This window comes from Hyla sarda, chromosome 1 (genome assembly GCF_029499605.1).
Source record: "Hyla sarda isolate aHylSar1 chromosome 1, aHylSar1.hap1, whole genome shotgun sequence".
Classification (NCBI taxonomy): domain Eukaryota; kingdom Metazoa; phylum Chordata; class Amphibia; order Anura; family Hylidae; genus Hyla; species Hyla sarda.
The window spans coordinates 471266929-471279597 of record NC_079189.1 but is presented as its reverse complement, the minus strand read 5'-3'; the positions used below and the strand labels follow the sequence as shown (position 1 = coordinate 471279597).

At 38.6% G+C, this 12669-nt stretch overlaps 1 long non-coding RNA gene across 3 annotated transcripts in view; it reads left to right on the top strand.

The window, feature by feature from the left end:
- Nucleotides 1-3806, top strand: part of LOC130285455 (uncharacterized) — a 115720-nt gene extending 111914 nt beyond the window's left edge. For all 3 annotated transcript variants that reach the window (XR_008847335.1, XR_008847337.1, XR_008847334.1), the window contains one exon: nucleotides 2109-3806. This is a non-coding gene — a long non-coding RNA (uncharacterized LOC130285455). The remainder of the gene's footprint in view (nucleotides 1-2108) is intronic.
- The last annotated feature ends 8863 nt before the right edge of the window (nucleotides 3807-12669 follow it).

The window sequence follows — 12669 nt, the reverse complement described above, 5'->3', positions numbered from 1 at the left end:
TTGTCCATGAGTCATCTCTTGTCCATGACTCAGGACTGGTTAGTGTCCCAGTATATATGGGGACCCCTAGTGGTGGGATTTTCAGAAGCCGTTTTCTTTAATAAAAAATTTGAACAACCATATTACAAAATGGTCTTAAATTTTCATCAGTAACAACATATAAAAAGTTTTTGGATCTGACAGTGCCCATTGAAGCTTGACAAGACAAGTTTTGATGTCTAATTTTTCTAAGTCATTGAAAAAAGACAAAATAGGTGCAGAAAGCTTATTTTGTCTCAAGCGTGTATATTTCAGAGAAAAAAAAGGGCAATTCAGATGTACCGTGTGCCATGTACGATCAGACACAACCCATGTACATGTACTCTTTTTTTTCTACACTTGGACAATGTCTTATGTATAGAAACATAAGTGGTTAATATTAGCATTGGGCTTGAAGCAGTGCCTAGTTCTAGCAGTAGAATCCAACATAATCCACAACATTCTTCTGTATAACTACTGTTATATTATAGGGGTACTCTGGTGGAAAGGTCAACTGGTGCCAGAAAGTTAAACAGATTTGTAAATTACTTCTATTAAAAAATCTTAATCCTTCCAGTGCTTATTAGCTGCTGAATACTACAGAAGAAATTATTTTCTTTTTGGAACACAGAGCTCTCTGCTGACATCATGACTACAGTGCTCTCTGCTGACATCTCTGTCCATTGTAAGAACTGTCCAAGTAGGAGAAAATCCCCATAGCAAACATATGCTGCTCCGGACAGTTACTAAAATGGACAGAGATGTCAACAGAGAGCACTGTAGTCATGATGTCATCAGAGAGCACTGTGTTCCAAAAAAAAAAATAATTTCCTCTCTAGTATTCAGCAGCTAATAAGTACTGGAAGGACTGAGATTTTTTTATAGAAGTAATTTACAAATCTGTTTAACTTTCTGGCACCAGTTAATTAAAAAAAAAAAAAAAAAACTTTCCACCGGAGTACCCCTTTAAAGTGCAGGTTTATAAAGCCTTCCTACAACTAATATGAAGCTTTTTACCAACACTTACATCAAACCTGTTCCCTCTTATCACAACATGCATGAAATGTTTATTCTAAACAGGCAAGCAAAAACGTATTGTATTGTTTTGTTTTACATATTCAGTGTTCACAATAATTATAGGGTAAACGTTGGTACTGATATTATGCAACAAGATAATAATGGTTGTCCTTAATGTCAGCTGATACCTGGACTCAAAGAGAAGCTGTCATCTGCAATTGATGTTCCGCACTGCTGACACTCTTAGATAGCTGTTTGGACAAGGAGACACATGGTACCTCATCTATCTATCTATCTTATCTATCTGGTTCCAATTGTCATGAAGTGTTTCCAGACCCTAAAATGCTGAGGGCTGGAACACCTCTTTGCTTTCCCTCCCATCCTATCTCTGCTTGATGGAAGCCAAGCTATGTTTCCAATCACACACCTGCTCACAATTTGTATGCCCAGCACAGGAACAGGATTTGGCAACAGGGCTCGGCTTCCAGCTGACTGTCAATCAAGTAGGGACTGGCTCGGAGGGGGAGAGAGGAGGCATTCCAAACCTTTGAACTTTAGGGGCTTGGGAACGCCTGACACATGACACCAGGAAAACAAAAGCATTATTAAATATAATAAATAAAAGATACCATGTGTCTCTTTGCCCTAACAGTGTCATAAACTGCAGCTGACAGATTCCCTTTCACCAGTGTACAATAGTTCACTGACACCTTACTCGTTCAGGGATAAAGAGAATATATTCACACAGGAACATAATCCCTAAACTCAGAAATGTCCCAAACGGTTAGAAAATAAACAAACCCCATTCCCTAGTCTGAAAGGTCCCAAGTTACAAGAACCTCAAGTGGTTTAGCTTGTGCGCTCATATCAGCCATAGCGTGCCAGACACCTTCCAAACAGACGGCCCTGTACATAACAGCAACAGGCATCTCTTGGGACTCATGATTATACCTTTTCTTACTGTTCTGAAAAGAGCAATATACTGACAGAACTGTACTGGCATGATATATTGTCACTGTGTCCTGTATTGTATAAATATATAATACAAATGATTGTCCATTCCTCTATTTCAGGTTAGGAAGTATGGTGTCCTCGTGATGAGGAGACATTGAAGCCATTGGTGCCTGATGATGAAGAGGATATTCCTGTGCTAAACATGAAGTGCAGATGAAGGAGCAGTTCTAAGAATTGGCTTTGAAGGCTGATGATGGTTGAGCTTCAGTGCATGCAATGAACATTCAACCTTACTATCCTCTGATAATGGGAAGGGGCAGCATTTCAGTAGGTAGCTGCCACTAGCCAGCAATGTCTGGGAGAATGTGCAATGGCCTGATTATAATGTGTGCAGTGTGGTGACGCTCTCCTGGAGAGCAATAAGCTAAACCCATAGTGTCCCGGTCATAACAATACCACTAGACACTACAGGGTTGCGACTACTTCCCGACTGAGAAGTTTGTTTGCAGATGTGTGGATTTTTTAAAAGTTTGTCTAATACAAAGAATGTGTAGAATATATTGTAAGTACCTACTAGAGTCTATTTATTGTACATAAGGCATTCCTCTTTTCAACCTCTTTAAACACTTTTCTGTACCATTAACGGCAGTGTCATTTTTTTACATTTATATTGATCTGTTTTATTGCTTGTGTGAAGGCAAAATTTACTTGTCAACTGATTTATTATCTTTATTCGAAAAAAAAAAAATCAAGGAAAACTATTACTTAAGGTTTATCGTGTTCATTTATCTCTATCTGCTACAGCCTTAATGGTTGTAGGTGCTGTAAGGGTGATTTACTACAACCTTGTCATTATTCAGCCGAGCTCGGAGATCTGGCTCTTGCTTGAAGTACAGAGTAATAAACAAGAAGCCTCATTTTTGGTCAACTACGGTTAACCAGCGCAGTGTGTGCAAACCAAATCAGCTATTTCTTTTTTTACAACAAAACTCTTGTACCTTGTTTACATGTAAATTTTTAACCTTATGATCAAGTATAATGTTTTCAGATGATGTTTTATTGAAGAGGTGTATATGTAAATAAATGGTCAAACAGGCACTTACCTAAGTCAGTGTGTGAAATAACTTGATCCTTTGAATAGCACATGGCTCAAGTTTCTCTAGACTAGAGGTTCATGTGCTTACTCACAAAGGATCTTTTTAGATTGTATCCAGTAAAACTTAATTTCTTGGACTGATGTCACCTCTAAACTGATACTCACATCTTCTCATGAATCAGGAATGTATACCATGAAACAGTAAAGAACACATTCTTTGTCACCAGTAATTTTACTTTACTTTATGCTTGAGTACCTTCACAGTTGTTTGAGGACCTTCACAGTTGTTTGAGGACCTGCACAGCTGTTTGAGGACCTTCACAGTTGTTTGAGGACCTGCACAGCTGTTTGAGTACCTTCACAGTTGTTTGAGTACCTGCACAGCTGTTTGAGGACCTTCACAGTTGTTTGAGGACCTTCACAGTTGTTTGAGTACCTGCACAGCTGTTTGAGGACCTTCACAGCTGTTTGAGTACCTGCACAGTTCTTTGAGGACCTTCACAGTTGTTTGAGGACCTTCATAGTTGTTTGAGGACCTGCACAGTTGTTTGAGGACCTTCACAGTTGTTTGAGAACCTGCACAATAGTTTGAGTACCTGCACAGTTGTTTGAGTACTTGCACAGCTGTTTGAGTACCTGTACAGTTGTTTGAGTACCTGCACAGTTGTTTGAGTACTTGCACAGCTGTTTGAGTACCTGTACAGTTGTTTGAGTACCTGCACAGTTGTTTGAGTACTTGCACAGCTGTTTGAGTACCTGTACAGTTGTTTGAGTACTTGCACAGCTGTTTGAGTACCTGTACAGTTGTTTGAGTACCTGCACAGTTGTTTGAGTACTTGCACAGCTGTTTGAGTACCTGTACAGTTGTTTGAGTACCTGCACAGTTGTTTGAGTACTTGCACAGCTGTTTGAGTACCTGTACAGTTGTTTGAGTACCTGCACAGTTGTTTGAGTACTTGCACAGCTGTTTGAGTACCTGTACAGTTGTTTGAGTACCTGCACAGTTGTTTGAGTACTTGCACAGCTGTTTGAGTACCTGCACAGTTGTTTGAGTACCTGCACAGTTGTTTGAGTACTTGCACAGCTGTTTGAGTACCTGTACAGTTGTTTGAGTACCTGCACAGTTGTTTGAGTACTTGCACAGCTGTTTGAGTACCTGTACAGTTGATTGAGTACCTGCACAGCTGTTTGAGTACCTGCACAGCTGTTTGAGTACCTTCACAGTTGTTTGAGGACCTGCACAGTTGTTTGAGGACCTTCACAGTTGTTTGAGGACCTGCACAGCTGTTTGAGTACTTGCACAGCTGTTTGAGGACCTGCACAGTTGTTTGAGTACCTGCACAGCTGTTTGAGGACCTGCACAGTTGTTTGAGTACCTGCACAGCTGTTTGAGTACCCGCACAGCTGTTTGAGGACCTGCACAGTTGTTTGAGTACCTGCACAGCTGTTTGAGGACCTGCACAGTTGTTTGAGTACCTGCACAGCTGTTTGAGTACCCGCACAGCTGTTTGAGGACCTGCACAGTTGTTTGAGTACCTGCACAGCTGTTTGAGTACATGCACAGGTTTCTTGAGACCCACCATGTGCATATTCTGAGTATACTGTCTATAGCAGTGACACACTTTCCTATTAAAATAAAGAAGGCTCCCACACTTTTGCCCTTTATTATGAGCGCAAAAAAAAGTAATACAATCTCATGAATAAAATGAAAGGATAGCTCATGAATCAGTGCGTTTTTTAAGTCCGTTATTAAGGTTCTATTAGAAAGTATGATTGACAAGCGGAAGTATTTATATTTTCCAACAATTTTCTCTATATTTAACTACAGACATGTCTCTCAACAATTGCCTTATTACACTAGGACTATATTTACCAATTTAGACTTTTCAAAGGTTTCAAACTACAGACTACACTAGTTACTAAGAAAAGTTAAGAAAAGTATATCAATGCAGTTCTGTGGCAGGTAACAAGGACCCTATCGGTGCATTACACCCACAAGATAGGAGGTACAATTAAGTTATGAACATTTGGTGCTGTAAAGAAATCTGGTGACATAACTATTATTATTGATAATAAAAATCTAACAATGTTATGTAAGTGCCTGGTTTGATGGCCTTGGTCTATATGCCACCAAGGCTAAGTATACAGTATAATGTTACAAACATGACTGTTAGAGCTGTATAATATTAACCAAATGTGTATTTTCTTTGAAATGTGATAAGGATCTATCGTTTTGCCTTATAATACTGACTTGATAATAGTAAATCAAGAGTAATTAGAGGGTCTTTATGAGTCTAGGCTGGTCCTGAGAGGAATGGCAGTGGTAATAGAGGAAGACAAGTAAGTTGGTGCTAGTGCCTAGTGTAGCAATACACATAATGGCTGGTGCTTTGGATTTTGTGGTATTTTATTATTCATGGCTGTTGTTACGATGAAAAATAGAGGGAAACGTCAATCGAAATGAGGTTAAACTTTTGCTAACCGGCCACAAGCTTGTATATTAGTTGTTAACAATAAGAGTGTTGTGTTGTACAGATCTCAATGAAGTAGATATGCATTTGGCTGGTGCTGATACCGTGTTTGTGGTGCTACATTTTCCTAATCATTTTCAAGGGCTGTTGGATAGTTTGTTTAAAAAAAACAAAAATAAAACATCAAAAACAGAACAAACAACTAATGTACCTTATAGAAGCTTCCAGGAGGTGACGCATTCAGAACCAGCACAAGGAGGTACTTTTTTTTTTTGTAGAACAACATGGTAAAGCTAAAATCTTCTATAGATATACTTTTATTAATAAAGATATGCACATTTTTCTTAATGAAACACTTTCTTATCACTGTTGGTCATTATCTCTGTACGTTTGTCTTATGATTTAAACCTACAGCTGCATCTCTTACAAATTCCAAAATTTCCTTTAAGCAAGAAATTAAGTAAAATGCATTATACTGTTTCTTGCAAATTCCAAATGTCACTAAGCTAAAATTTTAAGTACCTTAGTAATAATACCTTAGTAATAATATCATATTGTACAAACACAATTATGCTGTCTATAATATCTAGAATACTGATTTTCAGATATTTTCAGACACACTCTTTTATGGGTAACATTCCCAAATTGGAAATATAATATGGGAGATTCATTTTATCGTAAATAACGCAAAAGAATTATGGTAGGTGCTCAAAACAACCAATCAGAATTCAGCTGTTTGAATAAAATAAAATCTGAAATCTGATTGGTTACTAAGAGCAACTCACACACTTATAACTCCTCCGTTATAATAAAACTGTAAGGAATTTTGGTGGAATTAATGGCAATAAAAACTTTGGAGTGTTTTAAAATACTTAAAAAAAATTATACACTTAAATTGGTTATTGTATAAATAATGATGATTGTTTACTTCAGGAAATGAGATGTTTATTTAGCCTTTATATGAGTTTGGATCATGCTGCACAAAACAGCAGTGTCTGAAATCCTTCTACATGGAGGAAAATTTACAAATATCAAATGTATCAAAAATGAATACATTTTAGTTATTTTATTCACAGCAACATTTGGGTTGCTATGAATATAAAAAAAACTATTTATGACTTTAGAAAGAAAGCACAGTAGTTTGGTATTGCCAATGATTTTACTGAAAATGTTTTAGGATAAATATATTCAGACCAATGTATGGATCGTGATTGTAATTGAAATAAAATCCCAAAACTCTACATTATAGAGAGGTTACTGTGTCTGTTTATAGTAGCCTTAACGATGGAGGGTTTAAGGGTGCAACTGAACTAACATTTGAAAAAAAACTCTTTTTTTCTTTACATACATTGGTAGTACATTTGAATGTATGGCACTTTGTAATATATCTTCTTCATTTTCTATCAGCCTATACTTCCATTTTGCTTGTAAATGTGTAGAAACCTCATCAGTCACCATACAGTCTGTCAGGTGTAAACCAGTATAAGGGAAGGGTCAAACGGGTAATGTTTCATGCTGCGGATGGATGTCACAGAGGGACTCCGCAGCTGGGAGCTCACTCTGCAGTCCTACTGTGATTTCCATCGGCGCATCCACAGTATGAAATACGCTGCGGATGCACCCCGTGTGACCCTGCCCTAAAGAAGAAAAGTGGGAGGAGGGAGATGAAGCTACAGTTTATTACTAGGTATTTCTTAGGAAGTGAAACAGCATAAGTAGGAAGGAGGCAGCAGAGGGAAGATATCAGATAATCTCTGAAGACTAATCTACATTTCTGGCAACCGGCGGAAGGAAAGAAAAAAGTTTGGCTGTTTAGATATATCAATCCTGATTGCACTATATGTAATTTCCATCTACAGTTGGCCTAAAATTTTTTTGTATTTATAGGCACTATTTAAAGGTGTTTTCTAAGATAAGAATATTGATGGTCTATGCTGAGGGTACAGTTTGGAGACCAACTCTTGACACCCATACTGTTAAAGGGGTACTCTGGTGGAAAACTTTTTTTTATAAAACTGGTGCCAGAAAGTTAAACAGATTTGTAAATTACTTCTATTAAAAAATCTAAAATCCTTCCAGGACTTATTAGCTGCTGAATACTACAGAGGAAATTATTTTCTTTTTGGAACGCAGAGCTCTCTGCTGACATCACGAGCACAGTGCTCTCTGCTGACATCTCTGTTCATTTTAGGAACCGTCCAGAGTGGCATATGTTTGCTATGGGGATTTTCTCCTACTCTGGACAGTTCTTAAAATGGACAGAGATGTCCGCAGAGAGCGCTGTGCTCATGATTCAGCAGAGAGCTCTGTGTTCCAAAAAGAAAAACATTTCTTCTGTAGTATTCAGCAGCTAATAAGTACTGGATGGATTAAGATTTTTTCATAGAAGTAATTTACAAATCTGGTTAACTTTCTGAAGCCAGTTGATTAAATAAGCTGTTGGAAAGGAGCCTTCACACTTGGTACAACAGCCTGTTCTTTGCTTGTTTTAGGTGCATATTCCTGCACATGGAACACTTGGGAAGGTTTTGCAGCTTTCTCCCATTCACTAAAACAACCTTGTTTTTTTCAGACTTCTGGAAATATGTGAACAATGTTAAAGGCCTGTCAGGGGTTCGGAGAGCACCTTGTGTACGGTGTCCATTTTAGGACATCGTCAGTTGTCTGCCGTCTGCCGTAACTCTGTCCCGCGTCAGGCGAAACAGTGTCCCGCCTCATCCCTCAGACCAATCTGCGTCAGGCGTCAGCCGCAACTCCCTCCTCTGAAACTCCCTCATCCGAAACTCTGTCATCCCTCAAACGAAAAACCTTCCTGCCGTGTAGCAGAGCCGAGTCAGTGTTGGATCTCTGCTATATGGGTTCTGCTGTACATGCTATTCAGTGTCAGCTCTGCTATACAAACTCTGTAAAACATGTAGTGTCTGTAGTACATGTGCAAGTTTCACAGTTTCGATTCTGCTATCATGCTGTGCAGCGTCGGCTCTGCAATGCGGCAGGAAGTTGCGTATGAGGGAGAATTGTCTGAGGCATGATGATGTTTTAAACAAGGGAGTTTCAGATGAGGGAGTTGTGGGTGAAGGATGATGGGATTGGTGTGAGGGAGGAGGCAGGATGCTGTGTCGCCTGACAGGGGCCATTGTTCCGGCTGACAACTGACGGCGATTGATCCGAGGGAGAAGGCGGGAAGCTGTTTCACCTGACTTGGGACGGAGTTATGGCTGACGACTGATGATGTCCTAAAATGGACACCGTACTTGTGATTTAAGACATTTTCTTTTAGGGCCCATGCATACTATGGAATTTCTGAGTGGAAAAATTCTGCTAGGAATTCCGGTGCAGCAGAGTCCCATTACTTTTAATGAGATTCCTCTGCAAAGTTCACACTATGAAATTTCAGTGGCGGAGCGGATACTGAGGGGGAATGCCTTGCTGGGTATGGGGACCGGCAATGTCCACACGGTCCTAGCACTAATTGGTTCAATCACGTCAGCCACCCTTGGAATCTCCGCCCCCATAGTTTATCTGGGCAGAGATTCTGTAGTATGCAAATACCCTTAAAGGGGTTATCCAGTGAAAATTTGTATTTAATAATGTGCCCAGGCTGTGTAATAAAACAAAACAGCCTATACTTACTTCCCTTGTAGCCTCCAGTATCGGCACTTAGACCACACTGCACTTTCCTTTATGGAACTGCAGACAGCACTTAACATTGCCTCTCAGGAACTCAGTGACTGCAACAGGACCTTGCTTCAGCTGAGCGGCATTAAGTCCACAGCTCTGTGAAGAGAAGTGCAGCGGAGAACTGGAGTAAGGTAAGTAAAGGCTGTTTTTGTTTTATTTTACAGCCTGGACACATCGATTAAATACATTATGTACTGGAAAACCATTTTAAGTGATAAATAAATTCTAATTCTTGATGGCTATTGCAGTATAACATTGTACAGGAGTGTCAAATACACAGCTACAACTCTGAATGGCAATTATTTTATGAGAATAATATTGAGGATCCAGAATGTAATTTTTCTCATGACATGTTTCCCGCTCTCATCAGAACCTCAGAGCTCTCCACTCCTTTCAGAAACAACTTTCTATTTTATTAAATTGCAACCAGAGAGGAAAAGAATCCAATTGGGGGCGAAAGCTGAAGAACACAACAAAGGGATACATTTATTCTGCTGTCAGAAGTGCAAAGAACTGTATAATAAAAGCTCTTTATAGGGAGAAAATGTTTTATTATATATACAAGTGCACTACTCATTGATTTTATTTTACTATTTGTCTGTTTTTTTCTGTGTGCAATGATAATATAAAAAGTATCTTTTGGATACAATTCCTTTGCCTGTTTTATGATAAATGTAAAAAAAAAAAAAATACAATAAAATACCTTTTTTTAAAGATAATTGAACAATTTGTAGTCATTTTCTACTGTTACAAACATAACAGCCTGTCCTATCTCATATGAAAACATTTTATATCACAATAGAAAAAAAAATAAAAAAATACATACATATATATGTATATATATATATATATATATATATATATATATATATATATATATATATAAAACCAAAGAATAAGTTGGCCAGCACTATTGATTCCAAACTATTGTAAAGACCTGGCTTACAGGTGCAGGCTGCTGGGCTAAATATACAGCAACAGGAGAATACAGCAGCACACTGCTAGCACAAAGATATAGATAAAACATGAGTATATAGATAAAACATGAGTATATAGATAGAACATGAAAAGCTATACAGCTGTAGTGCAATAAATGAAAATATGAAACTATGAAATTATGTGGTACTTAGCTTGCAAATTTGGTGGCCAAATAGCGTGGACCATCCCACCACGGTAAGGTGACCTCATTCTGGGACGGACCCTACACTATGAATATGCCTCTGTGTGAACAGTACAGCAGGCATTGCAAGGTCTGAAACATCCAAGGCACCTTGCACCCCACCCACCTCTATTAGGTGTATATAAGGTGCCTTGGATGTTTCAGACCTTGCAATGCCTGCTGTACTGTTCACACAGAGGCATATTCATAGTGTAGGGTCCGTCCCAGAATGAGGTCACCTTACCGTGGTGGGACGGTCCACGCTATTTGGCCACCAAATTTGCAAGCTAAGTACCTCATAATTTCATATTTTCATTCATTGCACTACAGCTGTATAGCTTTTCATGTTCTATCTATATACTCATGTTTTATCTATATCTTTGTGCTAGCAGTGTGCTGCTGTATTCTCCTGTTGCTATATATATATATATATATATATATATATATATACATACACACATATATATATAATTCTATACAGTATACTGAGAACCAGACTGACATACAGATTATGCCAGCTTGTCAGTCACCTACAATGACACATGGTTGTTTTCTAACAAATTGCATTAAATTGTAAAAGCCAACAATGGTGACCTACAAGCCAGGCCGGGGCATGGCATGTTATTTTTTTAGTAAACGTTGTCATTTTCTGAAAGAAAAATGTGAGGTTACCTAGGAAAAAAATTATTAGATATACCTACCCACAGAAGCATCATGTAGATCAGTGGTCTCCAGTCTGTGGACCTCCAGATGTTGGTTGCAAAAGTCCTTATTATAGTGACATATGGGGGCACTTTAGAGCTGTTTTTGTGTGTGGATTTGTCTCTGTTTTGGCGCAGCGCTGCACCTCAGGCAATTTTTTGCTCCTTTTCCGTTTAAAGGGGTTATCCACCATAAGGTGATTTTAGTACGTACCTGGCAGACAGTAATAGACATGCTTAGGAAAGATCTGCACTTGTCTTGGGCTAAATGGTTATGTTGTGAGATTACCAGAACACTGTGGCTAGGCATTTCCTGTTTGACTTTTCTTTTTTTGACTACAAATCCCACAATTCCATTTTCCTCCCTCCCTCAGCCACCTCACCTATTGAAACATAAATGAGCTGCATCAATTCAAAAGACCTGTGGTTTTCAATCAGTGTGCCTAAAGCTGTTGCATTACAGCTGTTGCATTAGTGGCAGATTAATCTCTCTCCCACCAAGTGATCCCTCCACCCATTGAAGCAGACAGGCTCCCTGTCATCAGCTGACTAGTGAGTCAGGTCTCGGCCGCATTGCAAGCTTGGAGACAACAGTCATTTTGTATGCTGGTAAAAATAAATATTGGAGTGAAAATCACAGAAGAATTGTGAGAAAACCGTCACACACATGTATAGATACTATATTATGAACTGCACTAACTTTACAGCCCCTGTAGCATAGTCAAATAAAAAAAACTCCTGGAATACCCCTTTAAAAGGTCCAAATGTGTTTGATTGTGTTGGGGGCATGCAGTTAAACACTCTATGGGTCAAATGTATGTAGACACATTCGGGGGAATTTATGAATCGTTTTACCCAATAAAATTTTTTTTTTTGCTGATGTTTGGCGCTTTTCTTAGGCACAGGTATTTTTTGCGCCAAAGTTTTTCAACTTTTCACTTAGTATGTTTTCTTAGAAGAACCTTCTAAGTCGTGATTTCAGGGTGTCACAGCGGTCTGACCACCCGTGATCACGGCATCTTGTCCATGGCTATCCAATTAACTACTATGGATTACTACCTTACAGTTGAGATACTGTTGCTTCTAGACATTTCAGAAAAAAAGCACTTGACTGGAGTAGCTCAAGTAGGCTAGAAACTCATGAGTTTGAAAGGTGGCATACTAATACAGTACCATATTCAAAGCCGATGAGCTCTTTAGTATGATCTATTGTACTGTTAATGTATATCCATGGAGAGTACACCAGAAAATAAAACATCTGTAGAATATTAACCTTAGGAGGGTTCTTTAGTCTAGCCTCCAGCAATTCCTTACTAAACACATTTTAGACATGGTTACAAATCAGATTTATGTTTGCTTCAGAAAGAGCCTTTCAAAACAATTTCATAAATGTCCTTGATGTCTAAGTAGCGTAAAAAGCTGGTGTCGCCTATAGCAAACAATCAGGCATTTACTTTATTTATTCTACGGCATTGGAAGAAATCCAAACTCATAGAGAATAGAAATGCACGGCATTCACCAAAAGCTCTTCATAATACCAACATGTTAATTCAGTAAGCCACAAAGCATTCG